Source organism: Halyomorpha halys, unplaced genomic scaffold (assembly GCF_000696795.3).
Source record: "Halyomorpha halys isolate HHAL.00 unplaced genomic scaffold, Hhal_1.1 Scaffold170.1, whole genome shotgun sequence".
NCBI lineage: Eukaryota > Metazoa > Arthropoda > Insecta > Hemiptera > Pentatomidae > Halyomorpha > Halyomorpha halys.
In genome coordinates this window covers 1,865,865-1,891,066 of record NW_027107231.1, presented here as the reverse complement: position 1 = coordinate 1,891,066, position 25,202 = coordinate 1,865,865, and the positions used below count along the sequence as shown (strand labels likewise).

General features: G+C 31.2%; 1 protein-coding gene and 1 long non-coding RNA gene across 6 annotated transcripts in view; one reads left to right on the top strand and one right to left on the bottom strand.

Annotated features, from left to right (window-relative positions):
* LOC106678972 (uncharacterized protein PF3D7_1120000) overlaps positions 1–21,680 on the bottom strand; it is a 148,735-nt gene extending 127,055 nt beyond the window's left edge. For all 5 annotated transcript variants that reach the window (XR_010842928.1, XR_010842929.1, XM_067045533.1 and 2 more), the window contains exon 1: positions 21,586–21,680. The gene's annotated coding sequence lies outside the window, so the exon portion shown is untranslated. The remainder of the gene's footprint in view (positions 1–21,585) is intronic.
* Positions 20,164–21,017, top strand: LOC136795336 (uncharacterized). The gene is made up of 2 exons (XR_010842931.1): positions 20,164–20,522; positions 20,791–21,017. It is a non-coding gene; the product is annotated as an uncharacterized lncRNA (long non-coding RNA).
* Positions 21,681–25,202: the final 3,522 nt, after the last annotated feature.

Here is a 25,202-nt window from a genome sequence, read left to right as displayed (position 1 = left end):
AGTATATTTTATGCATACGAATCAAAATGGACTAGGTTAATGGTTTGTAAGATTCATGGTGTATAGTAGAGATTGATCTTATCTGCTTGTATCAGTGACAAGTTGTTCTGTTCCTCGATAACACTTGATACTTTTAGCTGTTACTTTTTATCACATGTATCATACCAACCGTAGCCGCCTCACAATGTTTCCAGTCTAACTTAGGATACAAAGATCAATCTTTTACTTGTAACTTCTTCGTCGTATCCCATCGTTCACCGACAGTCGTTATCTAAAAAAGCTCTCTCATCTTCTCTCGTCCTCTCACGAGGTTTTCCTCAGGGTTCATCGCCATCACCAACCCTTTTTTTCATTTACATAAATCATCTATCCGGTTTTATCTATCACACCTGAAACCATAATTATCCTGATAATCTACAAATCTCTCTTTTCTCAGTGTTGATCTCATCAAAGCTTCTCCTAAACCGCAGGATGATATTAATGTGAGTGTAAAAAAAAAACTAGAGGCATTTTCATCGACTCCAAACCTTCCTTACACTATATTCCTAATTATCCTTTACTTTTACTCAAAAGCACTCATATTCCTCTTCATAATTCTGTTAAAAAAATTTGAGTCATCTTTGACTCACATCTATTTTGGATAGATCACATCTATTATGAATAAGCATGTATCTAAATATCTCCAAAATCCATTATTTTACTCATTTAGTTCCATTGTACAGCACAATTGAATTCTATAAGGCTAGAATGGTTTTAGGATAATATTTTATATGAGATATTAGCAGTCTATTGAAAGGTCCGAGGTTAAACGAACATCAAGCAGTCCATACTTTTGGCTGAATATCTTTCTTGTGTCTCGTGTTAAGGTTTCTGGTTTAATATTTCACAGTTATGGAATAATTAAATAATTTGGTATTTATCTTCAAACATAAAATTTGAACGCAAATTATATAAGACATAACTAGTGATGTCACATTTTAAATATAATCTATTCTAGAAAATAATAATAGATTTATGAAACTTAAAAGTTATTCACTGCTCGAATTTATTTTTCAGGATATGTTTGTTCAGTCAAATATTTTGGTTTTGGAATAAACCTATGAAGGATTCCGCCAATCCTTGCCTATAAAAATCCGCCCGTTACTTATTTCATCTCTTTTTTTATAACCTCAATTTTAATCAACCATTGCCTGATTTATGGAGGATTCACTGATGAAATCTAGGGAAAATTAAAGCGTCTTATTAATTCCTTAATAATTTATTTATTGATTTATTACAAACTAATACGTAAGTCTTTGTACTTGCTACAATGTCTCATACAATGTCTCGAACTTAATCTAAACTTAAACGTCTAATGAATTGCGCAGTACGAATTATTTTCGGGAAAACCAGAGATATACAGGTTAACGAACGCTACAGTATTTAACAGCCATTATTATAAATAGACTAACGTTATAAACTTTCTCTTAACATGTGGCACATTGCGGCAGACACTGACCACAGAGGAATTGACCTTTCCTTACTGAAATCATGTGTTAGTATTCCATATCAATGTATAGAAGGCAAGGGCTGACACTTAAACAGTTATCAGCTTTCATCTCACAATGGTTCATTCACTTGCATCTGTCTAACTATTTTATGTTTAACAGTTCTCACAAGCATGCCCAACCCTTAACAGGGTAATTCCATTCTTGGAAGGGCTAACAATGGAACTCACCCTTTTTCTCCGAAGCGTCTTTTCCCTCTCCCAGAAATATCTGCCTAGAAATAAATAAATATATTTCTAATTTCATAGGCTCTCTAGGCCTCGCCTAATTTCCTAAAATTATCTGATTGGCCCCCTTCTCCTACCCCTTCTGATTAACCCCTTCTCCTATTTCATTATTTTTCCTACTCCCTCTTCTCAAGTGTACATATATATTTTCTAACACTGGATAGCTAAGACAGTAGTAATAGTAACAGTTAAAGTAATAATAACAGTAACAGTTACAGTTACGGTCAGAGAGAGATATCTGTAACCACTAAGCTATGTAGTATTTGTAAATATGTAAGAAAAAGTCATTTTAGTCTTCACTGATGTTCAAGTTGTATAATTTGCAAATACCCCAGTATTACGCCGAGCTGAAATGGCCCTTTATCCATCCTCCCGATGGCAGTATTTTCTTGTTTCCTTTCTATTCCAAGTAATAAGTACTCAGTGCCCCTCCTACTTCCTAGGAAACCTGCAATTTAATTCTCAATCCAATCCCGTATTACCAGGTTCCATTTAGCTGGCATTTACGCCCCACCTCACCGTACTGCTGCGTTTGATAAATCATTTATTGCTGGTGCTGCATACAACTGGAACTCCATTCCTTCTTCCCTTGTTTAAAACTCTTATATTTAACTACCTTTTACTTCACCAATCTATTCCAATATTATAATAGTACAGATGTAACTGCATTTTTATTTTGTTTTTTATGAATTTAGTCAGTTAGTTTTTTATTCTTTTTTTTAACCTTGAATCTTTTTTTTTTTTAATCATTTATTTATTGTTATTTACAACTGTATAACATATAAACAACAAGTAAATTTGCTGTAGGTGAGATAGTGACATGATACAAACATGTGGAGAATCTACCCATTGACAAAAATCCAATAACATTTCTGGAGGAGAAGATCCCGAGGCCATCCTCTTTTCAGACGCCTAGGAGGATTATTAGGTAATGCAGGAGAAGCCAGGTTAGAAACAAGTGGATTTGGGTGGTTGCGAAGTTTTTCATGGAAGGAATGGTATCTGGTTTTGGCCAAATCGGCAACGAATGGGACATTGAGGTCATGATGGATGACTTGATTTGTGACAAAGTAAGGAGCGTTAAGAATTTTACGAAGGATTTTGGACTGTAAGGATTGGATTCGGAAGGAATTTGATGGTTTAGTGGAGCCCCAAAGCTCAACTCAGTATGTCCAGATAGGCCTTATAATAGTCATGTAGATCAGTCTTTTGTAATGGTTTGGCAATTTAGACCGTTTGTCTAGTAAATGTTGTAATAGTCGAAATCGACGAGCAGTTTCCTGTCTTTTCAGTGTTGTATGAGGATTCCATGTCAGTCGTTTGTCGAGATGTAGTACTAAGGAACGGATCTGTTCGACAGGAATAAGTGGGGTATTATTAAAGGATACTGTTGGGCAAGAGGTCATTGGTTTACGACGAAGGGTAAATGTGATATGGTGGGATTTATTGGAATTAATTTTAATCCTCCAATTTTGGTACCATTCTTCAAGGGTGGTGATGTGGGATTGGAGAGTTTGGGATACAATGTAAGGATCATTTTTCACTGACAATAGTTTGTATCATCGGCATACGTGGTGAGGATAGTGTTAGGATGTCAGCTGTGAAAGCTGTATAAAAGATAGGACCAAGCATACTACCCTGAGGTACACCAGCAGACTGACGGAATAGGGATGGATAAGCGCCGTTGTAATTTACTTGAAATAATCTGTCGGAGAGAACTTTGAATCTAAAATTAATTATATATAATTTTAATATTAGTTATAATTAAGTGTGGCCACACTGTTTTTGGCCAATATACGTCGTATAATTAAAATTACCTTATATTTTTTCTAAAGAGACCTAGTCCCAGAATAATAAACTATTTTCAATTCAAATTAACCTATCTCGGCCATTTTCAAACGAATACTAATTTTAATTACTACTAAGTATTCTCATAATATTGTTTATGGCTTTGTTTATAGTCTCAAGGAAGTTTACTCGTTTAAGCATCACCGGCTGGAACTGAAGGAGCAGCGATCAACGAGTAGCTGTGACATTCCTGTGTCACTGGTCTTAGTTAGGTCGCATGTCGCAGCTCCTCGTTGTTACTTCCCCTTTCGGTCCCAATTTGGTACCTCTTATATAATATCAGAATATTGGATCTAGCACCTAATTTTAAAGTGTTGAGATGTGTAATTAAAATGTATTTACATAAGTGATGTCAATAGTAAATATTGCATTTTCTTAAATGTCATTTAAGACTGTCACAGTGAATTGTGAATTGTCCAAGAAGTCCAAGGGAAAAGTAAAATGTTATATTATATCAATTTTTTTATCACTTAAATGAAAACTATGTATATGTTCTAGTCTAAATGGACAACTCTGTTCTAGTCGAGAGAACTATATAGAAAACTAGAACTATATAGAAAACTAGAGAACATATATATAGAAAACTATATATATGTTCTAGTCAAAATGGACGAATCCCACAGTTGGGGAGAATAAAAAATGACGGCTGTTTCAAAACGTTACAAAAATTAATTTTTTAACCGAAGCTCCATATTCTTAAAACTACATAATTTAAGGTAGAGGAACTTTGTTAATGAGCCCTAATAAAGATGTTAACATTCAATGAATCCCAAAATACAGTTTTTCAAAAAAGCAATATTTTTTTTATAATTATGGAAACTAAACCTGAGGAATGGTAGCAGGAATAGCAGTTTACATGATATTTGCCAAAATAGTGTTGCAAAATGTTTATTTCTTTTTGTTCAGAAATAAAGGTTTATGAGAAACTGTATCTTAGGAAAAATTAGATGTACAAATGCCTATTAGCACCCGATTTAAAGCTAATTAAATTTACTATAATGTAGATCATAATCGTTACTAAACCATATTTTTTAGGGTTTTTGAATGTTGAATTTAGGCCGCGTTCATTTTAATTGTGGATAAACAAAATTATGCCAACAACAAGTTGTTTTGAATAAATGAACACACAATTGTGGTTGGATAGAAAAAAACCTTCACAGTGAACTCACAAACTAATTTAATCGGGGTAATGAATGTTATTTTTATTTTCAAGCTTTATTATAAATATTTAATTATTTAATATTTAATTCTGTTTATTTAAAAAAAAAACAGTAACTAAGAAAATATCTACCTACCGAAAATAAATATTTAAAATAAAAAATATAACATGATAAATGTTATAAATGATTGTAATTATTTTTTGGTATAATATAAGTTTTCGTTGTACTAAAACCTAAATATATTTTCTTTAAATGCAATGGCCTGAATTGTTGAATTGCTAATTTCGAGCGGTCATTATGGAAGGCCCTGAGTGAAGCTCTTTGGTTGGACCTCAGCAATCCTAGGAAATTGGGTCCTCCTCAACTATCTTGAAATTTAAACTGTTTTGATGTTTAGAAATAGATTTGGCGGTATATTTCACCGTATATACCACTCAATATATTAATTTACAAGATATTTGTCGTAAATTTTATTTTATGAAATAGTACGTCTAGCACAGTTTATTATTAAAAATTAACATACGAATGTACTAATTACTACTTCTTTCTACTTTTGACCGCCTCATTGACCTTTGCGTTTAGAGCATAGCATGTGTACGTGCAGGTATCAACTACTGCGTGATTGAATAGTAATTGCGATTTTTCAGGGGCAATGACTCTGTTGCTTGAATATTATGAGCTATTCTTAATGTATTGTAAGAATGCGATTTGAATTTTTATGAAAGTTGTGCTCCTAGGAACAAACAGTATATAATCTGAATGTTTTGAAATTCTGATTTGAAGACAGTTAAAATGTTTCGTTGGATGCTCATTGCATTACTTGATCAGTGTAGGTTACGAAATACACCGTAATGCCGTAGGTCCAATGATAAATTGACGTTATTAAAGAGTTTTGAGAGAATTGTGTTTGAATTAAGGTTGCGTTTTTAAAGTAGCAGATAATTTCTATCAAAGGGTTCAAAACTAGGGGGAGGGGGCAAGCCATAGTCGATCAGGTTGTGACATTCAAGCACAGCAATAGCGAATGAAACCATAATTTTAGGACAATTATATATAATTGTCGTAGAGCTTTATTAGTTATTACAATTAGTGTTTGATTGAAAATAATTTTTTTTTGTTAAAATAAATAATTTAATTTCTATCCTTTTAGTCTCAACACATTTTATTTTTCTTAAAAGTCCGATGTTTCGGCCTATCCGGCCATCCTCAGGGACAATCTGCTACAAAATAAATTTTATTACATGTATGATCCTCAAACATTTCAAATTACTTGACATTATTATTTATAATTTATCTTACCTTAATACAATTTTGAAAATAAATGATTTAAAAACTCAACTTCATGCAGGCTATTCTCCTCAAGTCAAAACAACAATTTCTATGAAACATTAAGTAAAACATTTTTTTTTTTGTTAATAAGTATATCCCGCATAATGTCTAATTACCTAATTAGTCATTATTCACATTAAAACCAAAATTAAAATTCATTTATCACAGTCACTATTTGTTGACATTAAAATTTTTTTTATTAAATTGGCCAATGATATAAGTCCATTGGTTAATTTGTTATTTTAAATTTTTATCGAGTTGCATCACACAGTGTTTAGCCCTAGTTCCAATTCCTAAATTTTAGAATCAAATCAGAAGGTGAGGGGTAAAAAAAATATCAATCTTGCTCCTAATAAACGTTTTTTAAAGAGGAATAATTTTTTTTTTTATTTATTCCCTATAAAATACTCAATAAATTGATTTTTTTTAAATAAATGTTTTCAGAATTTCCTGTGTTCAATCATTGAGACTAATCAGAATATGAACACACCCCAATTAAAAGGTACAATCGTAATTAGGATGGGTTCAGTGAAAGAAAAAAAGTAATCCATGTTTGCCTTTAATAAATGGAACACCTGAGCCAGCGGACAACAGGTGTGCTTCCGGGAGCGGCGGAATATCCTTCGTTAACGAGACCGTCACTGCAAAGCACCCCAAGTCGCTAACTAATCGCTACCCCAAAATTCAATAGCAAAAGATTTATTGGCACATGATGATATGCTAGTCACGGAATCATTGAAGGGGTAAATGTAATTCTACAGATTACCGTTATGATTCGTTCCTTTATTTCTCTGCTATTGTAAAAAAAATTTACTCTTAATTCCTCAGGGGTTTAAATTATATTAAAGATTTTTTCCAAAATATTTTTTCCATCTCACTCTAGTTACAATTACTTACAGTATTGTTTTGTTAAAATTTTGACAAAGCTTTACTAGATTGAGTTTACATAAAACTAGCTTTGAGTGTTGATTTTTTTCATAGTATCGCCTTGACAATTTTGTTTTAAAGCCTTCATGTCTATCCTATAAAACGATTTAAAATTCAAATATTGCTGAGATAGGACCTCAAATATTAACAAAACTAAGATTAGATTGGTAATTTGGTTTAATGATTTGCCTTTGTTTTTTTTCTTATCTTGAAAATATAACCTGGGCCGCCTATAGTTCAATGGTTAAGACACAGTCTTACCAATTACATGTCTATTGGCGGTGCCGGTTCGAATCCGGCCTGGGACGTTGACTTTTTTCATTGCGTGGCGGTCCCACAAAATGAAGAACTTTGACCCCCAACCATGGTTAGGCAGTATTGGACTCCAATCGGAGTCTTGGCCGAAAAAAAAAAAAAATAAATAAAAAATAAAAATGACCTGTCAAATATTTGACTCACATTTTGAATTTAATATGTAGCTGACAGACGTCAGTATATTACACTAAAGTTACTAATTAAAAGTTAATCTAGAACTTAATGTAGGCTAATTTCATTCAATTGATTCTAATGTGAAACTCTTTGCAAAAGACGATAGTAAAAAGTTTACCAAGAACTAATATAACAGATTTTTCAAAATTGTCGCTGTATGGTTTTAAGTTTATAAAAAATATCTCCATATGGGTTAAATGTAGCTTAAATATGTAACCGGTGAAATTTTAAGTATTAAGTTAACTAAGTTTTGGTATATATTAAGAAATGTTAGATCTGTCATATTGAATTTTGAAAGGAAACGTCATGTTCCCAGAATGCGGTGTCCAGTGCTGGTGTAGTGCAGTGCAATTTGGTTTATACCTAGAAACTCATTTACAATGGAAAGGTTTTCACTTTTACCATTTTTTATTGAGTTTTTTTTTTATCAAGAAGTGAAAAGTTTACACATTTTTATTTTGTTTCTCTTTCGTCAAAATTACGTTTTTTGGTTTGTTTTAAAAAAGACGTTATTTTTTCAAAATCTAAAGCGCATTTGCTGTTAGTAAGTAATTCTATTTATCACCAATATATAACAGAAACAGTACACATTCTTGAAAAGTATTTATTGAACCATTCCTGATCATAATATCAAAGATTTATTTTATTTAAGAAAAAAACTAAAATTTCGCTCATTTTTTTATTCAATGCTAAATATCTTCCAAACTTCCCAGTTAAAGAAAAAAAGTAATTAAGTTTCTGATTTTTAACCTAAACTAATAGAACTCTTTACATTTTATATTTATTTAAATATACTCTTTCAAATAGGAGTATTTTTTTCGGAAAGGAACAACAATTTGTGATTATAAATATATTTATATTATATATTTGAATAGCAATATATAAAATATTTATATAATAAATGGAATATGGTCCGGGTGCGGTAAAAAAAAACTCAAATAGTAACAACTATTTTACTGAGCCAACGTTTCGCCCTACGTTTGCAGGGCTTCGTCAGGGCTATTTTGACAGGAGCCAAAGTCACTGTCAATAGTTGTCACTATTTGAGTTTTTTTTTACCGCACCTAGACCATTTCCATTAATAATACACACGGTCAATCAGCGATATTCCAAAATATTTATATATTTTATATATTGCTATTATATATTTTTTGTCTCCCTATTCATGAGACCAATTTTAATTCATTATGTAAGTTAAAATTATAATTTTTTATTTACAATTTGAGAATAACTTAATTGTTACAATTTTAGGACGACAATCAAGTTTGGTGTAGATTGATTGGGATATGGAGGTTAATATATTAACCTCCATATACTATAGTTACTGTCTTATCACTTCATCTATATATTAATTGATATCAAAGATTGAATAGTATTCAATTAATATATGTACTTCCTCAAATATAGTAATTGCAAAGCATTGCCAGCTCTGCTAGTTTTTATATAAAAACAAAGCTAAGCAACTAACGACTTAAAATTTAAAAAAACGATAAAATGTAAATAATAATATTTTAAAATTTATTTTGATGATATTACTTTTTTAAATAGCAACAAATACGACCATTGAAACTTGTTATATAGTTCCACCTTGTTTCAAAGGCTCTGAAATGTAACTCACATCTGTACGGATTCTATCAAACCATCTTGGGTCGGCTCGCAGTAATCTTCTTGTTTGGGAAAGCACCTTCCAAGCCAATTTTCCTGGGATTTCGATCTCATCAATTCTAGCAATATATCCTCCTCTTTCGGGAGCCTTGTTACCTTCATAAATCTATCTGGGTCTTGTGTTCTTGAAAAGGGTATCAATTTCCCGAATTCTTCTTCACTAAGCAATAGATATCCTGAACTGGCTGGAAAAGCTTTAAAATTTCACTTAAAACTATTTCTCTAAGTCTTAAATCATTTACTTACCTGAACGAGCAAGATTTAGAGAAAATATCCGGTGCGGTGCACGCATCACAGAATTCTCACTCTCCTCCCCACCTTTAGTTGAAATTAGTCCTCGCTCGTTTCAGTACAGGTATTCCTAAATTGTTCACTTTGGTAATACTTTCTAGTATTAATTTTTAAAATGAGAACTTCAATCAACAGAATGACAAATTTAATTTTTAAACGTTTTTAGAAAATTACTTTTAATAATACTTATCCCTGCAAAATTATGATAAAAATACAACAGTTCAATAAAATTAACATCCTGCTCAGGAACATTTATTCGATGCTAAATTGTTACCGAATCAATGTTAAAAATACTATAATTTATTTTATGGAATAATTTTTCCTGTCAACTAAAAAAGGCTCAAATATTTAGGTAGGGCCATCCGTAGCTCAGATGGTTGGCGCAGGTCTATCAGTCTGAAGTGCCGGCTGGAATCCGGCCTGAACCGTTGACTTTTTTCACTAAATGGCGGTCCCTCAAAATGAAAAACTTGACCCCCCACCATGGTTAGATTAGGTTGATAACCTATAGATAACCAGGGAAACATCACCTTCGTTATGGATTGCCTTATATTAATAAAACAAAATTAAGATTATGTTAAATAAAAAAACTCTTTCATCAAGAAAGATTTAAGCAACTGGCGAAACGGAAAAACTTAATGCGCATGCGCCCTCTAGATTGATGTAAAACTTGTGATTTATTTATGTTTTTTTTTTTCCGTCATTCTCCATTAATTTAGACTTAATATGTTACATGTTAGTTTTTTATAAAATCTACTCTTATTTCCGGAAATTTGTTTTCTACCTTAAAAATTATATTTCCTGTTATCTCCTTAAGTTAATTACCAAATCCTTTCATATTTTATATTTATCAATTTTTTATTAATTATAAAGATGTAAGGTAGTTAATTATTTCAAATAATCAAAACTAAAGGTACTTTATTGGAAGATTTTTTGAAATAATAACATTTAAGCCGCGTCACACTATTTCAATTAGGATCAGACCTCTCTGATTTTAAAGTACACTGATTGTACATTGACATTTTAAGTTTAATCAGAATCGTTTTAGCCGTTTTTGAGAAAACTGGAACAATCGACTTCATAAAGTGGCACTTCATGCTAAATAGTTTCATCGAAAATGTTTCATTCCCCTCCCCTAGGCGTAACCCGAATCAAATATATAATTTCAGTTTCGTGTGACTTTTCGTTTTGGAACTAGACTGACCATATACACACAGACACAAAGACATAGACAAGGTCACACATACATTCTTTACGAGACATGGTTATTTCGATTCAGAGGACCTTCAAACGTGTATTTCTGTCGTAAACTAAAATTTGAAATTTAGCACGTTCCTTACTAAGTGGAAAAAATGGTCGGATAGTGTGGACTGAGTTTCTGGCCTTCATCTGGGAACCTTTGGCAGAGTTTTTGGCTATACTGTAAAAATCAGTTTAGCCAGAACTCTGCCTCAGCCCTCAGACGAAGACCTGAAACTCAGGTCGAAACGTCGGCACGAATAAATATTTTTTTGTTTATTTGTGTTTTTTTTTTTTACTGACCGCACCCCCGACCATCTTCTCCACTTATTAATCTACAGTCAACTATCAACACCTTAATTCCCTTGCTATATATTTCAAATATACGTAAGATAAAGTAAAAAATAAATATTAAAAGAAAGTAGTAGTTTCGAGTACCATATTCATCATCATTAAATTTATGATTATATGATCATTTTACTTATACTAAAAGGTTGGGAAAAATACTTTTGGTCCACTTGAGGTAAACTAATGAATTTTGGCTTATTGCATTAACCTCTTAGCCAATTTCTCATTTAAATTATTCTTTTTTTAAAAAAACCTGATTTTTTTTCTATTAATTGACCTGACCCAATAGTACTAATCGACCCGGTCATCTTAAGTCTGGAAGCATAGTTGAATGAGCGGAAGTTTCTCGCAAGTGAGGCTTGTGTCGATACCAGAGGGTTGCCCTTCTGTGTCAAAAGAATCTGGAAGGCAACTCTCGCAAAGGTTATATTTCTTCTCTGAGTTTTTAAGAACATCTTGTGAGTAAGTGTTCAAGATATCAAAGGTAGTAAAAGGCAAGACACAACACGAATTACATTTTTTTTAACACGGTAATGCACTTACTAATTCACTTATTATTTCTGTTTTAGAGGGTTCGGAAAAAAAAAAAAAGTGTACAAGAAGAGGCCCCTCACCTCCGGATTTTAAAAATAGTAGCATTTAGAATGGATATATCTCAAGTAATAAATAAACATTACAGGTAACCTTAAAATACCAAAGGTAGTAAAAGGTAATACCCAACACGATTTATTCTTTATTTTCACAGTAAAGCATTCACTAATTACCTGTTTCTTTTCTGTTTTAGAGGGATCGGAAAAAAAAGTGTTAAAGGAGTCCTCTCCCTCCCCCTCGGATTCTTTTTACTAGTAGGGCCACACTGAATGGACAATTCCCAATAAACAGATAAGTATAGAAGGCAATCTTAAAATACAACAGGTAATACTCAACATGGTTTATTTTTTCCATAATAAAGCATCCACTTATTTATTGTTTTTATTCAGTTTTAGAGGGATCGGGGGAAAAAAAAAAGTGTTGGAATATATACATTTGTACATATAGTACTTATATATATATATATATAGCTAGTATACATTTATATGTATGTATTATATAAATTTAATAATAAAGGAGGTTACAAAAAATAAATAAATAAAAAATGTTCGAATGGGAAATATTTAAACTAATTTAAATATAAAAAGATGGTCAGGGTTGCGGTCGAAAATGGAACAAATAGAATACTATTGACCATCTTTTTATATTTAAATATTTACGGTCAACTATATATACATATATTTAAACTAATTTGTTTATACCGATTCTATCACTTTCCTGATTTTGTTTTTTATTAGAAGACTGATTTTTCTCCTATAGTATATTCCACTATAATGCAAAGAAATATTTTTCAAAATTTGTAAAATTATGTATCCATTTAAAAGAAAATAAATTAATTTACTGTAGTTATATAAATGGTGAGTAAATTTTTTTATTAATACTGCAGACTTAAAGAGATTTTTTCAGCAATTATTTTTTTGAAAATCAAGCATCTGTGGAACTCAATGTCATTTCTATTCAATGTACTATATTTTACAATTAATGTTTCTTTTACAGCTTCAATGTTCACTTGGTTACCTTCTTCGATCCACTGAACGTTTTATCCGAGTAAAATCCATTCTATAGTGGGGTTGGAGAACAAAGCAAAGAAAGACTGCAGATCGTTAATTGATAAAAAGTGTTCAGGAAATCACAAAACGCTTCTCATATTTTGAGAAAAAAAATCCATCCATTTCATGTGTAGCAGCTGGTCAAAAATTCACCCCTATATTGAACAGCTGCGAATTAGGTCAAATAACTTGTCATCTGCTATATGAACTCATTTTTTTTTTGTACAGGTTAGGTAAAAGTTATACTACCTAATTCATGGAATAGGAGGTTGGCTGATACTCTCGGCCGGATTCAAAGAGAAATCAGTTAAGATTTAGTTTGTGATAAATGCTGAGGATTTTTAATATTTTCCAAATTTCGACAGAACTTGTGAACAAACCTTAAAATGGTGATCATGCCCTTCAAAAGCCGAACGTCTGATGATGGATATGCAACTTCTGTTGGTAAGACGTTTAGATTTTAATGCAGGACCTAACCTACTCGTTACCATCCTCAACACGACCGAAATATTTTTTTTTAAATCAGAAAAATACAGGACTAGAAATGGTGAAACAATATCAATCGACACCGTGACTAATTCTGCTTTGTTTACTGAATCGAGAAGCTGATCCGCGTAAACAACGATTGTTCGTTAGCCTCAATGGCTTTTTTGTTCGGCAAACAAAGATTCCTCATTCTCTGTTTGACTTCATTTCAAGCAACTCTGAACAATCAGGGAATATGACCTTTCTTTTCAGACATATTTTTAAAATAAATTAGGAGATAACTACATCTCTATAAAATAAAACTGTACAAATTGTTACGAAGTAAATTCTTATTACATATTTTTCAAAGTGTCATAATGCTATATCAACATTAATATTTCAAAGAAGAATTTAAATTCCATTTAACTTATTTAATTCTTCTTTATACTGGGCTATTCAAGCTTACATTAGATCACCCTAATATCACATTTTTTCTTTATTAACAACTTAAAATCGTTATTTGTCATTTCGTTTCACAAATGTTTTCCTTTTTATATGATATACTTTATGAAATGACGGTTTTATGTCGTTAGTAGAGGGGAAAAATGTGATAGACCGATGAAAAGAAAACAAGGCGACATTCGACCTAACTAGGACAAATGAACCTTTGTAAGCTTGGACAAACAGCTCTTTGAATTGGAATTTCTGATTATATCATTACTAGGATCTCATGTAAAAAAGTACTTCTAGAAGACTCTTCTGGCCTGAATTTACAATGTACGTTCCATAATTGGTAAATAGTTTCTTTGTCAATGCTGACTGTTGGAATTTCATTTACTTTATTTTTATTATTATTGTGGCACCACACTGCCTACAAGCACCCGGACCTCCTCCACCATGGCCAACCAATCTCCATCATCTATTGCTCTCTCTTTCCATCTATCAACATTTAACCGCTATATCCACCTCCACATCGTCCGCCCATCTAATTCAGAGACATCTTTTCCGTTTTTCATCCGGTTTTCCATTTAGGATTTTTTGGGTATTCTAGGACATCCTCTCAACGTTTCCTATCCCTCTAATACGAGCTCTTTTCACTAAAGCCACGATATTGAGTTCCTTAAACATTTCCATGAGCTCATCATTCCTTCTTTTTTACCCAATTGCATTCCCCGAGGCTCCTTACCATATCCTTGTCAATACCTTTCTCAGCCAGCAGTTACGAGAAGCGTCCGTTTCAATTTTCTTAAAGGTCATATTTCACCCCATAGATCACTACTGGCCGAAACAATGGTTTTGTAAATGACCGCTTTCATTTTTTAGAGAGAGCTTTGAACTTCAAGACTTTTTACAATGAGAAGTAGCATGTATTTCCTGCTGCTATCCTGGCCTCTTTTTCGCACTCTACTTTCTTGCCATCTGTAACCAGGCTTCACAAGTACTCAAAATGGTATACAGAACTGAAACTGTGGTCTCTGAACGTCACTATGCTATTATCTTCCTCATCCTTTCTTGAACTTTTCATGTACACTGTCTTATCTGAATTAACCTAAATTAAGGCCTAATTCAAATGCTGTCCTCGAATTCCTGGAATGTCCCTCTTAATGCTATTCTGGGTCCAGCGCCAACGACCATATCATCTGCGTATGCTATATGTTGAGACAGCAGATTGTAAATGTTTCTTCCTGGATTAGTTCTAATTGAACGAATAGTTACTTCACAATTAAAAAGAAGAGGAGACAGAGGATCACTCTATCTCAAGTCATTCTCCACAAATAATTCCTGGGACAACGAATTTCCAAGCTTTACACGGCAGGTAGTATTCATTAGAGTCATTCACTTTAAAAAACTTAAAGTTAAACTTAATTCTATTTAGTTTTAAATAATTTTAGACTGTTTGAAAAAAAAAAAGGATTGTTCCTTCTGAAAATGTTTGAGAAAAAAAATCCCGATTTCAATAAAGATATATGATTCTAATTTTAATGATATATGCATATAAACAATATTTGGTAATATGCTAGACGGTATAGATTTTAGTTTACCTTCGTAGATTAGGAAAGTTACTGATTGTGCTTATACATGAACATTCAACACGCGATCTTTGACAGACAACGACGAAGCAATAGCATGACGGCCTCAGTAATATCTAATGGCAATGCATGCCAATACAAGTTCATTCTCGTAGAATGTTTAAATTAATGCTAGTTTTGAAGTATTGCTTGTAAACTGATATAAATTTTCTTTTTTTTTTTTTTCTTTTTTTTTATTATAACGGTTATTAATAATCTTAGTTTTTCATTTTTTTTTTGTAGGTAACAAAATATATTTTCTTTATTAATTTTTAATCGAGATATATGTAGGGTGGAAATCAATATCATTATATGAGTAATCATAAGGTTGATATCGTACTTAAAATAAGGATCGTGCAGGGCCAATATAAGCGTAAAATTTGAAAAAATATAAATAGGCCACTCAGAATATATTCCATATATCTAATAAAAAATAAAATCATTTTAAATTAAGAATAAATTAATTAATATAATAAAATATGTTAAAGAATTCATTTATTTAGTCAAGTTATAAACACTCTTAGTGATCCAGATCAGTTAAACTGCTACGGACTTCCAACACCATAAAGTTCTTAATTTGTTATCAAAGATCAAATTATATATTATTAAATATATTACGTTAAGCAGATGTTCAATATTTGTTTGAATTAGTGGTTTTGGGTGCAATCACATATCTATATTATTAGACTTTATGATACATTTACTATTTTATTTGTTCATTCAAACCAAATTGCAATGTATAAAAACATTGAAAAATATTATATATCATAAATCTTCATTTAATTAATTTTTGTGATATTAAATGTTTTAAAAACATTATACAGGGCAAAAATGACCTTAATGGCTGATTTTATTTATTTATTGCTATTCACTACTATATTTTATAATACATTTAGTAAATTTGATCTCAGTTAAAATAGAGTGATACAGGCGTGTAGAGAAACTACCCATTAGTAGCAGGGTCAGAATAGTTGGAAATAAATAATACTAATTTTTTATGCTGATTAAGTGGATATTTTGATCATAACAATTAATTCTATTATAAAACTGAATTAAGAATTTAGAAGTGCATGTGAGAAATAAGAAAAAATCTTTCAACATAAACTAAACCAGGAAAGATAATTTAACCCTTGCTTCTTAGAAAAAGCTTCTTTACATTAATTTCTTGTACGATTTTTTTTTCCTTTTATCCATCATTAATTTAATTTGTAACTTCCTTTTGAAATACTTTTCTTATTATTTAATTTATACATACATTTTGCCCCTTCTGGCCTGCTTGGAGAGAGCGTTAGACTAAATTAACAACTTGCAACTTGTTTGCATGTATTTCTTTTTACTCATTTTTTTAATGAGCAGGTTTATTTTTACTGTTTCTAGGGGTAGTTCATTCATGTTAAGATTAATATTTAACAAGATAAAACCAACGGTAATTTAAACTTCCAATTATTATAGAATTAGTTTTTTCCGTTTTAATTTGTTATACCGTTTATTGATGAGAGCATAGTCTTTTATAAAAATACAATTTATATAAAAAGTTACTATTTATACTACTGATTCATTTTATTTATTTATTTAATTTTTGATATCTCCTAAATTACATACTAGAGATCGGCATCATTGCATAAAGTACTACAATGCCAAATTAACCTTATCTCTAAATACATCTCAAACAGTTTCATTTTTCATTTCCAATTGTTTTTTAAGAAATATTATTATTATATAACTTAAACTTAAACATGAATATCATTAAATTAGGAAATTTTTCAATTTTGAACATGAATGCTTGAAATGTACGCATAATATTATAAAATAAATCTCTAAGATCTAAAACCACCAGTCTTAAACCTACTCACTTAGGTGAGATTGTTGTTCATCATTCTTAATACACAATATATATCAAGCGGAGAAAAAAAAATAGTGATAAGGAAATGGAAAGCGTTATTAATATTGATGCCGAAAGTTGACAACTAACGGAAGTTGATTAGTGAACAAGACTGTTGAAAAACACATGTGGATTCGACATTTTTATATGTTTTCAATTATAATCCGATAAGAATTAAGACTTAACGGGAAAGATTTAACGTATTTTAATTTGATCGCACGTAGAACGATTAAACAACGTTACCCTAAACGTTGTTAATATTTAACAAGATAAAACCAACGGTAATTTAAACTTCCAATTATTATAGAATTAGTTTTTTCCGTTTTAATTTGTTATACCGTTTATTGAACGTTTAGGGTATACGTTCTAATGAAGAAGTTAACAATTATGAATCCATACATTTAACGTTTGTCTTTTTTCCTGTTTTCTTTTTGAGTTTAGAAATCATTTGTTTTGTTATCTCAACACTAAACTTTTTCTTTTTTTTTAAATCACAGATTGAATGAGAGTTACAACTAGTTAGATAAAGAATAATTATTTTTTCATAAAAAAGAAATGTTCCAAAACCTCATTTAAAATTTAAAAGTTCACATTCTCTCTCTCTCTCTACAATCTAATATTTTTGCAATATTATTATTTCTGAATCACTATCAAATTTACATACCAAATCTTAACTCCTTCAGTTTGAATGACAGAAAACAAATATAATTTTGAATGAATTTCACATTCGATCAAAAACAATCATTAATATTTAAAGAACATTGCTTACTACAGTATATAAGCTGTACAAAAATAATAATTAAAAAAATATTTATTATTTAAATAAAACTGTTTTTATTTAGTCTTCGTGTTAATAAAGTTTGATTAATTTAAAGTTATTTATTTATCACATTTATATCATTTTGATAAGGGTTATTTTTGGTTTAGATAAGAAGTTTATTAATCAGTCTCATGAAGTATGTACCTTTAATTGGGTTTATAATCTGGCAGTAATTCTGACCAAATCACCTCCTTGCACAACCGTTGCTCTAGTAAAAGTACTACCGTTCAAAGTATTGCACACCTGCCCCTACATGGGTTGTAGTGGTACAGATTAAATTTAATTTAATAATTCACAAAAATAATTGGTTATATTCAGTTTTTTCAATGTAAAATTAACTTCATGAATAAAGAAAAATTAAAACATTTTTCATTGGAAGATGATGAGTGTGAGATTCATTCTCACTGAATCTCGTACTCGTCATCTCCGTTTCAATCAGAAAGCCCTGACGAAGCCCTGCATAGTGGGGCGAAACGTTGGTTAACAATAATTAGTTTTCTTCTACTATATTGATACCTTTATTGACCGCACTATCTTCCAACAATCTACAAAACATATTTTAGATTTGATTGCTTTCACAATTAAAAACCACAGGGAAAAACAAGATTTTCGTGTGTTTTCAAATTAACTGCAACGGCCCTTGTCATATTTTGACCGTTTGTAAATTCTGAACAGGAGAAAAACAAGCTCAAACGGTTCAATTTAGTTTTTTGAAGAAAATAAGAGAAATGAGTTACTCGGGAGAAATTACCTCTCAGAGTGGGACAGGAGGAAAACGAGATAAGGTTGTTAATTGATTGCTGTTGGTTTTTTTAGACTTAATTCTCGTTTGATTTGAACAATTAGTACGTAAGATCACAGACCCACAAAACACAAAAATACCTCCCTCTCCGCTTCGTCCTTTAAAACTCTATCCCCATTTTATCGCATTATTTTACTATACTTTTTTAATTCGAAGACTGATCTGGTTGCATCAAATTCAACATTATACAAAAAAACTATAGCTAGTTAATTTCTTTTCAACTTTACTGTTGTTAAGTTTGCAACACGATTCAAGATAAAACGTGTTTTCCTGAACATTCAGGAAAAAATGAGGTACCTTGTTTTTTCCTGTCTCTCGACGATTTTTTATTATTAGAACAAACGCTTTCAAATAACCAATTACAATATAATTGCTTGACGTGCTATATATATGTATCTATATCTTCTTTTTTTTTAAATTCAAATTATTAATTATCACATAGTTTAAACGGGTGGGTTGTTGAATAAAACATACGATTTCTATTTATACTAAATAATCAAAACTAAATCCTGAATTATCTGGGTTATTTTTTTTTGAGGACTTAGAAATAAATTAAAATTCCAATTGAATCCAAATCAAAATATACTTGAAATTCACCAGCTTTAAATTACAGTATTAACTCTTATTTTTGGTGAATTACTGATGATTTGCTATGTCCATTGCTGCATATAATTGGTACTATACATACAAAGTAGAACATTTATCTATATTTTTTTTGTGTATAAGATATAATTTCTATACTTAAATTTACAAGAAGTGAAGTTGATGAATTAAATGCTTAGTGCATTTATCATTGTGTATTCGTCTATAATGGTTGGGGGGAATATAATGGGTTAAGGGTTATTAATTATAAGTTATGAATGAAGTTGTCGAACCAACAACTACCTCTTTTTTTTTTAAGAAAGTCCTTTGACTGTTTTAATAGTTTCTATAAAATTTAAAGAAATAATTTTTAAAACCGTATATATTTATTAATAGTGCCTGCACAATATCTTGTCTTTATACTGGTGAGCTACTATACAGATTAATATGTTAAGATAACTTCAGAGGAATAGATTAGGAATTTGATATTTTTTAAATATATTCTAATAATAATAATAACTTTCAAACTTAATTTTAATAATTGTCGAAAACATTTTATAATGGTGTCAAGTATATAATATTATCGATGAGAGTACACAGTAGTAAATATAAACAAAATATTTTGTTTCATCTTAAGTTCGGTAAATGTAGTGTGGGCGTCACCCAGTCGAATCGTACAACTGAAACGTTAGGAATGGTCAGTTAAAAGTTCTTCATTTTAGCTAAATGAATTAAAGCATAATAAAACCTATATTTTTTATCTTCCCTTATGTACAAATAAATATTATTTAAAAAACAAAAAGATATTCGGTCCGGATCGGTTGTTCATAAAGTTAATATGAATGTGTAATATTGATTTAATCATGTGATGTTTTATTTCAGGATGTTTTAGACTACGTCATACATATCTTCCACACTTTGATATGTTCTAGTAACTTTTTTCAACATATTCACCAATATTTGTTATCAATTAGCTTTCAGGAAAAAAACATTTAGGAGTGGAGTTACCAAGTTCGGCTTATAATATAAAGTAAAGAGTAGATACGACTGAAATCAGGAAGAAAATGTTTTAAAAAAACATAAGATGAGATCCTCATTGGCTATGTGACCTGGAAAAGACCAATCGAAACCATAAGTAAATAAGTGATTACAGCCTGCTTCAGCAAGTTCTTTTGGAGTTGAAGGCCTCTGGGTATGATTTTGTTTGCTTTACTAATATTTTAAATTGTTTAAAGCAAACTTTTATTTGAATACTAATAATAGCATGTGAATGAAATAATTTGTTTAGCTTCATAGAAATAATAATGATTTATCCACTATTTATTATATTTAAAATTATTTTTATATTCATTTTTCCATAGAACTATAATATTTTTTTTATTATTATTAATCTAGGTATTTCATGAATTTATTGAGACCTGGTATCCACTATAATATCTTTATTTCTTTAAAAATTTCAGATACCTACATGACTAAATGTTATATCGAAAGCCACACTGATTTATAAAAAACTAATTCAGAACCTCACTTCAAATTAAAACTCAGTAAGGCTTAACCAGTTGCAAGTGATACATTGCATTGTGGCCGGGATAACAACCGGTGTTACTACCTCAGTGGTTATGTAAGGGATACCCTAGTGCCCTTTGCGTCTCTGAGAAACCTATTGTGAATATATTTTAACCTTATATACTTCATCTTGAGTTATTTTACATAAACTTAATGTCTGAACTTTTTTATTACAAAATTAGATTGTAACTCTATAGCTCAGAATAGGAAAATAAAACAACCTATACATTATTATAAATATTTCAGTGAGAATAGAATATAGTAAGGTTTTTACATCTACTTTAAGAACTCACGATCTTAAAACTGTTTCATTAAAATTTGAAAATATATTATTTCTTACTGGAAAAAAAATATTTCGAATAAAGAAAGACATTTGTACTTTATTTTTATTACATAATCTGGTGACTTTCTCATTTTATTATAAGTTATTTTCTCAGCAATTAATTTTTAAATCATTATTGCACAAAAATATAATGTTCATTAGATTTTATGGCTGGTAAATTCGATTAAATTTACCCATTTCAAGAAATAATTGATATTCTTGGTCTGAGAGAAATTTCGTGTTATCTAACTTGGTCCAGAATGATAAGGACAGGGCCTCGGGAAATTAGAACTCCTCTCCCTTATTCCATTTTAGACTTAGACAAGGACTAGGATACACTACTGTAAACTATGCTGTATTATCCCACCTGAGCTGCTGCGAGTGAGTTCCTGATGACGTCCCGCCCCGTGGGGCAGCCAGTCTGTCGACTCAATATGCGCTATCGATTCTGCCGGTGCCCGGTAGAGGCCGCTGCCTCCGCGATCGAAGTGCGTACGCACTGGCCCCCCTCCCCGATCAGGTCGTGGCCACACTTCGCCGGCTGTAAGCCCGTAGTCGAGAGCTTTCATGCTCTTTTTGGAGTAGAGGGGCAATCTGTTCCAAACAAAAGATTATTAAAAATAGTCTCATGGCTCATGTTGAATTACACTCCGATATAGTCTGTTCAGATAGGTTCTACAGGCGGTTGATTTAACTTGCTATATATGTTTTATCAAAGTTTTTCGTATAAATATTTTCACGATCAGCTTGGTTTGTACCACAGCATAAAAAAAAAAAAAGAGATCATTTAATAGTATTATTTCATATAAAATCTAAAGTACACGTCTGGTAAATACTTACTACGTGAACCTACCTAATAGTTATAACGATGATCATAAACTTACACGATTTTATTATAAGCAATTCACTCGCGGAACTACAAAATTTAGGCTTGGGTGGTGCTCTCTTTTCGAATGCCAAACAAATTGAAAAATGTGGATCTCTTTCAGAGATCGAATACCACGAAACCCGCAGTTCACTCTCTGGTTTTCCCGATTTCTTTTGTCTAGTTTTTCACAAACCTCGAATATACACCTTTTCCATTCCAGAGCTATATAGGCTAATCCATCTTCTGCTTTCTTCTCTCGCTCTCTGTCAACAATTCTTTCTTCAAATGTATCCAATCGTGAATTTCTTGTCTTCAGGCTTTTCCCGATTAACCCTTTTTTTTCTTTTTTCGGTCAAAATATTTTTTTGGAACTCTGTATACTTTACCTTCAGTTCCTCGGAAGTATTTTTTAGGAATGTGCTCTTAAATAATTCGAGGACTTCTCATTATTTTTATTATCAGACAGAGATTTTGGTACTTTGTTGAGATTCGAACTTCAGAGAGATATAGTAATTAGGAAAAACCTTTGGAAAATATACAGCTTTGTTCCAGGAAGTACCTGTTGAATCCTTCAAACAACACTCCCAAATGCTAACATATTTCTAAATCTGAGTTTGCTGCCTAAAGGAAATTTGAAAACACAGTTTTAAGAAAAATGGAATTAAAAAATTAGGATTTTTATAAATTAGTCTTTTTTAAGTTCATTAATTGCCTTTTAGCATAGAGAGATTTCTAATTTATTAGAATTTAATTTTGATACTAAGCTGTGTACTCATGATTTTCAGGTTTCAACATGGCTGCCCCCCACTACCTAGTCCTAGGGCCTTCCTGAAACTACCTTGTATGGCTACAATCAGTGTAAGATAGCTGTTCTCCACCCATACTCAAACTCTTTTTGACATGGAGTTAACTCGTGTAATATGGAGCTGTAAAAATAGCGAATTTTTATTTGTTATCCCATCGTTTTAATATGACTATTCAATTGAAATTCTTAGTGCCCCATAAATGTTAGTATTCAAAAGTCTAGATTTTAATTTAAACCAAATAATTTGGTTGATGATGAGTGTCTACTTACTTATCACCAAACAAATCCTTAATAATCTGTTTTTCGGTTGGCTCTACAGAACTTGTAGATCTTTGACTTACCGAGCAAGCCTTTTCCACGCCTGCCTATCTTGGGCTACTACTTTCCAATTTTCCGCATACAGCACTTTTACATCTTTGTTGATTCTGTTTATCCATCTGGTTGTTGGTCTCCCACGTGGTCTCTTGCCTACTATACTGCGATTTATTGCAGCCTCCTTCTTCATATCGTGAGATATGCCAGCTCCTGCAAGCAGTTCATTTCTAGTTCCTCTCCTTCAAGTGTTAAGGATCTGTTCCAAGATCGCTTCTGTAATTGTGCGGACGACTTTCTGGTTTTTGTTTCCAGAAATACAATATAAAACATTTTAAACTTCATTTAATTTATTCATGTCATTTGATAACTCTTCCTGCTCATTTTTCGATTTTTAGGTCTACTATCTTCAACAATAAAATATTTCACACAACATTATAAGATATCATCAACACGTGTAAAGAGTATATATATATATAAAAAAAAAAAACTGAGGAAGTAAAATTAGTAAAAAAGAGACATTCAGGGAAAGTATTATACTATGGCAATACCGATTATTCTTTGGAAAAAGGCCTCTTATAAATAACTTATTAGGTTCTCAATGAATATCGATTCGTAGCTAATTCCTTATCGTGTGCAAATTCATAATCAACTAACTTTTAACTTTTTCTGCCATTGACGCTCTACTACAGCAGTATCTTGATCCATTGTCATTTCCTAGATAGCCAACAGTAATGGTTATTGTCAAGAGAATTAGTTTTTAGAAAGGAACCTGAAATCATTAACATCAAAATGGAATCAAAGGGAAACTGTTCAGTTAAGAAAGGACAGCTTCTAAATATTAATTCTTCATTATATTACGCTTACGATTGAATGAACGGCATGTATTTCTGGATCTTTTTTAAAAAGATTTTTGTCAGGTGCGATCCTCTTATATAATTATTTTTTTATTTATTATTATCATTTTTTTTCATATCTTCCACTGTTTGTCCAAGTTGGTTCGGTTATTGCCGAAAATTAAATATAAAACTCTTTAATTGTGTTGTATTGTAAGTATGTTTCAATGGATAATAAATATACTTATTGTTAGCATTTGCATTTTAAAAAAAAGAAGAAGTTATTTGTCCTGTTTTTGTTATATTTTAAATATAAATATTTATTAATACAATGGGAATGGGTAGCTCAATGGTAAGGCAATGGACAACTAACTCGAAGGACCCGGCAGTGCATTATCTGTTACCGTACCCGTTGAGTCAGCCCTGTGTGTTAGGCAGCCTTACGGGGTCCGCTCGGCTTCATAAAGTGGGGGTGCCCTTAATTGCATTCTGACCAAATCACCTCCTTGCATAACCGTAGGGCCACTAATAGTACTTCCAAGTACAAAATACTGCACATCTGCCCCTTCATGGGTTGTAGCGGTACAGATTTAATTTTAATACAATAAAAATCGGAAGAGTAATGAAATTTTGTTCTACCTAGTCTTGATAACTAGAAAAAATTATAAAATGAGAAATATGGAAATTTATTCAATCATTGATTTTTTTTTTAATTGATTAAGAAGCTGTCACTTGCCCCTAAGTGTTTAGTATGGAGGGCCCGCGTCGAAGCTCCTCTTTTGGTGCTTTGGTGAGTTAATTCTCTTAATTAATCCTTTGACAGGTCCACCTTGAGCCTTGCAACATCCCTTGATTAAATCTCAGCCTAATTAGCTCATGTTTGGTGGTCTGCTTTGTGCCCTTGGAACGAGGATACCATTAGAGTACCAACTGCCTGCATATTGAATAGGTCATATCATTTTAAAAGCTATATTTTATAGATATACTTCTATTTAACAGACCGTTAAACAAAAAAATGACATTCATAGCTTTAATAAATTAAAAAACTGACTTCTTATGTAAAAAAAAATTAATTTGAGAATAAGATAAATAGAAAAAATAAATGAAATACTAATAATGACAATAATGGAAATAGATAAATGTAGAATTCATAACATTAATTT